Source organism: Dipodomys ordii, unplaced genomic scaffold, assembly GCF_000151885.1.
Source record: "Dipodomys ordii isolate 6190 unplaced genomic scaffold, Dord_2.0 Scaffold90, whole genome shotgun sequence".
Classification (NCBI taxonomy): Eukaryota; Metazoa; Chordata; class Mammalia; order Rodentia; family Heteromyidae; genus Dipodomys; species Dipodomys ordii.
In genome coordinates, this window is record NW_012267306.1 from 6,247,205 (window position 1) to 6,252,552 (window position 5,348).

Sequence of the window (5,348 nt, forward strand, 5' to 3'; positions counted from 1 at the left end):
TTAACTCAGGGCCAGGATGCTGTGCCTGAACTCTTTGCTCAAGGTTAGCATTCTACCACTTGAGCTAGAGTTCCACTTCCAGCTTTTTTCAGGGTAGTTTATTGGAGATGAAAGAGTCTTATGGATTTCCTGCCCAGACTAACATCTAACCGTGATCCTCAGATCCTAGCCTCCTGAGTAGCTAGGATTACAGGTGTGAACCACTAGCACCCAGCTTCCTTTTTCTTATTCTTAAAAATCACCTCTGTAGGAAGGTGGTAGGCAGGGATATCAGAGGAAAGAAAGGTCACAAGACCCAGGGAAGTACGACTGCAGTTGGGACACAAGAACCTAGTGTGTCACAGTTGATGTGGACTCAGGATGGAATGCAGAAAATTGGAATGCTGCTAGGAGACAAGTCTGCTTGGAAGGAATGCTAGATGGGCAAGCCTCAGCTTTTGGTCCAGGAAACCCTCTCCTCACTTGTCAACTTGAAGTTAGTATGATTGGAAGAACCACCAGAAATCACACCAGCTTCTACTATCTCCATGTTCACTGTTAGAAAAAGATTCAGTAGTGTGCACATTCTGTATTAATTCCTGGAACTGCTGTTCTTCCCAAAGGATGAGGCTTTTTTTGGTAGAATAACCCTTTCCCTAAAAAGCTGAGAGCTGAAACATCTCAGAGTCCAGGAGTGCAGTCCCTTAAGACCAGAATGGTGGTATGGCCGCTCTGATGTGGAGAAGCTGTACCTTCCTGCAGAAGATCAACTGCCCTGCTGTCCCACCCCAAATCTCAGCCTGAGGTATATTCAGTGAAGGCAGGTAGCTGGGCTTCTCTGATCAGAGAAGCAGTTAAGAGCAGAACGGTAGAGGAAATCTAGAAAAGAACCGTCTTGATACAGATTTATCCCATGGTGTGAAGGGAGAGAGCAAAGAACCCACTCGAACTTGGCTTATCCCGCAATTTCTGTCACTGTGGTGACCAACTTTTGCCCAGGGACTGGGAATTCATTAAAGTCACCGCCTTCTGGAGGAATGAGAACATTCATCTTAGAAGATTTGGCACTGACTCCCTCACAGTCCAGAGAACTCTTGCTCAGGTAAGCATGGCAGCCATCTGTTTTGTTAATGGAAATGGTTGGCACTTTACCCATTATCTGAACTTTGACATCTCTACTATTGATTATCTCCACAATGCCCACCACATCATCGAATACCAGACCAAGTTTCTTACAGTTATGTACTGTAATGGAGTTAATCTTGCCCTTGATTTGCAATGTCGTGTTGACATACTTGTATATGTAAACCACCTGCTTCAGCTCTGTGACATCAATTACCAGGTTGGAATCATTCTCCTGATTTTCCGCTCTCCATTTCTTGCCCTCCAATTCAAGTAGAGCTGGCTCCTTCTTTGTGGCTGGTTTGGGAGATGGGCTGGTTTGGGGTTTAGGTGCAGAGAATGGTTTGGGACCACTGCGTACTGGGCCGCTCTGAGCTTTCAGGGCAGGGTTCTTGTGAGTCTTCATATCATCAGATACATGCTTCTGGGTATGTGTGATGCTCTCCCCTGATTAATCTGCGTAAACAGTGCTGCGAGGGAGGCAGAGTTATCAGAGCTTGAAGTGGTAGGGAATGGTGAGAGAGGTGGACCTGGTGGAGGGGGAGGAGGACCTGATCCAACAGAGGGTCCAGATGGCAATCCACTCGGAACTTTTGCCACGGGCCCCATTTTGTTCCAGGCCAATCCAGTGGTATGGAACTCCTTGATACATGTCTGCAGCTCCGTCCATATACTCAAGTAGGCTTTGACCCAGTCCACATGTTTCTTATCCACATCTTGGTATTCTTTGAGGACTTGGTTTGTCTAAAACATTGCATTTCTTTCACATAGCGGGCAGGTTTGGGAGCTATAGCCACCCAGCCCAGGGCCTGGATTCTCTCGCTGACAGGTGATTGAACAACTTGCTGCCTCGGTTTTTCTCCCGAAAGGTTATCACTTCTTGGATCTGCTCTGAGATGGGTGCCAACAAATGGATAAGCTTATTATTGGCTGGCTGTTGGCACTCAGATGCTGTAACTAGGAGAGCTCGTTCCAATTTCTCATGAAATTGTATGGACCATCTCCACTTGTTTCTGCACACCTCCTCCGATCTCTACTGATCTTCAAGTATTCTGCCACAGGACCAGCAAGCAGGGAGTCAAAGGCTTGCACATATGGAGCTGTTCCTTTTGAAGCATTGTCTCCAGGCCCACAGTGCATGTCAGAGGTATGGGATACTGCCTCCAGGCGGCCCACTGCACTCTACAGTCTTTCTACAAGATTTTGCATATCAGCTATCATGTACCACCTGCTCAGTTCTGCAATCAGCGGCTCTCCACTTCCGGCTAGGTTAATTTCTTAAATACATTTGCCATCCAATAATTCACCTGCCAAATGTATTGGAACATAATTTTCCAGGTCAAAAACTTATGAGTATCTTTAATATTCTTTATAAATATTCATACACTCTCTAAAACTTTCTAACACAGTCTTGGAATGGAAATAGGGAAATAAATGAGAAGCATTTTGAAATTGAGAGACAGCTCTGTGGAAAGTATGTGTAAGATGGGCTTCATGGGTCTGGAGTCACATGGTGTGGGCTCTACTAAGAAGTGTCTTTCCCAAAGAGCATATTGTTATGGTATTGCATAGGTTAAGCTGTGGAGCAAAAGCAAGCTGTGGAAAAGCAGCTTTACATCAAACATAGATGAAGCCATTTTACTCCATAGTAAAAAATGAATGAGATTACATGAAAGAAAAATGACATCACAATTTCATGGAGGAATTTTACAAATATTGCCTATATGGTTTAAAATGTATTGTACATCCAAGGATTCTTTTGTTGATATTAATGACAATGATTACCTTGAAATCATATTTCAGAAACTGAGGAAAGTTTTGAAAGGTAAAAGGACTTCTTGAGTCAGCAACACAGGCTGTCACTGCTCAACGACTAATATAGTGCTTATCGATTGTGTTCAGTCCGTCCAAGTTTCTAGATTTCTGCTTATCAGCAGCTTTCATATAATCTTTTAACATAGGAATAAGGATTACATAATACTGCCTACTTATGCTTCAAAATATATTTCAGTGAGATGGAGAATAATCTGTTGGGGACCTATAACCACCTAATCTTTGATAAGAGTGCCAAAAAATAGAATGGAAGAAAGATAGTCTCTTCAGTAAATGGAGCTGTAGAAAACTAAAATTAGATCCTTACATATCACCCTCCACCAGAATCAACTCAAAATGGATCAAAGACCTCGAAGTAAAAGCAGACACCTTGAAAATATTACCAGAAGGAATAAGAGAAACTCTAGGGCTCCTTGGCACAGGCTGAAATTGTCTTAACAGAAACCCAAAATCTCAACAAATCGAAGGAACGTTGGACAAATGGGATTGCATGAAACTCCAGAGCTTCTGCATGGCAAAGGAAGTAGCTAGCAAGATCAATAGAAAGCCTACAGACTGGGAGAAGATCTTCACTAGCTATACAACAGACAAGGGCCTCATATCTAAAATATACTTAGCACTCAAAAAAATAAGTCACCCAAAGACAATTTCTCAAAGAAACAACTGCTCCGTTAATAAGTGGGGTAAAGATTTAAAGAGAGATTTCTCTGAAGAGGAAATAAGAATGGAAAATAGATACATGAAGAAATGCTGAACTTCTCTGGCCACAAAAGAAATGCAAATCAAAACAACATTGAGATTTCACCTCACCCCAGTTAGAATGGCTATAATCAAGAACTTTAATAACAACAGATGCTGGAGGGGATGTGGACAGAAGGCAACCCTATTGCATTGTTGGTGGGAATGTAAACTTATTCAATGACTTTGAAAGTTGTTTGGAGGTTCCTCAAAAGACTCCACATAGAGCTCCCCTATGACCCAGCAATTCCACTTTTGGGCATTTACCCAAATGATCACAAACAAGGCCGTACTAAAGCTACCAGCACAACTATGCTTATTGCAGCATTATTTACCATAGTTAAGATAGGGAACCAACCCAGATGCCCCTTGGTAGATGAATGGATCAAGAAAATGTGGTATATATACACAATGGAATTCTATGCCTCCATCAGAACAACACCGCAGATTTTGTTAGGAAATGGAAAGACTTGGAAAAAATCATAGAAATTTAGGTTCCATGGTTTCCCTTGTTTGCAATAATTAGTTTTCATATAGGATAATCTTATCCGGTGAGCTGAAAAGCTCAAAAACCATGTACAAATGACCATATAAGTTGATGCTAGGTGAAATGAACACCAAGATAAGGACACAAGAGTTCTGTCTTTATTGTTACTGTTTTAAATGTGCCATGTAATTTTATTTTTAAAAAAAGAATAAAATCTATTCAGGAAAAAGAATACTCTGTTGGGCATTTTTTCATATAATCTAATGTCAGCAGTGGCTATTAAACCTTGACAATATTGAGCTCATATCTGCTGCAAAGGGGCAAATTGGCAAGAATTCTGATTTTTATTGATACATATTAATTTTTATAGTGTTTTCATTATGGCATTATATATTTGTATTATACATTTTCATCATATTCTGCTACTTTGTCTTGTTAAACATAAACCATCACTCTGGTTTTTACTTACATCCACTAACTCCCTTTCAGATAGTTATAATGTGTTATGGGCCTCCAGCTTTCTTGTTCACTGATATAACTGATGTAATGATATTAGGAAAAAAATCTTCAGGTAAGGGAAGTTTTATTAGTACTAAATATTTTAAATTGATTTATAAATGGGGTTTCAATGGGGTTTAACCGTTCTTTTTATAAAATGTAAATATATTACTTGGTTTTTGAAATATATTTTTGGGAGTTCTAAAAAGTACATAATTATGTTAAAATAGTCATTTTATGTATTAATAAGAAGACAGATTTGCAATATAGAATGCAAATAAAAATTGGCCCTTTGAATTTCTTTTGTATACTTCCACAAATATGTCCAAACAATCTTATATGCCAGTCCTATTTTTTTTTGGGGGGGTCCAGTCATGGGGCCTGAACTCTGGGCCTGGGCGCTGTCCCTCAGCTCTTCAGCTCAAGGGTAGCGCTCTACCACTTGAGCCACAGCGCCACATTCAGCTTTTTTCTTTTTGCTTCTGTGGTGCTGAGGAATCGAACCCAGGGCCTCAGGCATGCAAGACAAGTGCTCTACCACTGAGCCACCTTCCCAGCGCCAGTCCTATTTTTGGATCCCATAGATACAATATAGGAAACTAACTGGAGCTATTTCCAACCACATGTGGCTTGCATATTTCAGAGTGTCAGGGAGAAGCAATAACATACACATGCATGCAAGCACATGAAG

The 5,348-nt window shown here is 40.9% G+C and overlaps 1 pseudogene; it reads right to left on the reverse strand.

Annotated features, from left to right (window-relative positions):
* Window positions 1–934: 934 nt before the first annotated feature.
* LOC105992914 lies at window positions 935–2,322 on the reverse strand (annotated as a pseudogene).
* Window positions 2,323–5,348: the final 3,026 nt, after the last annotated feature.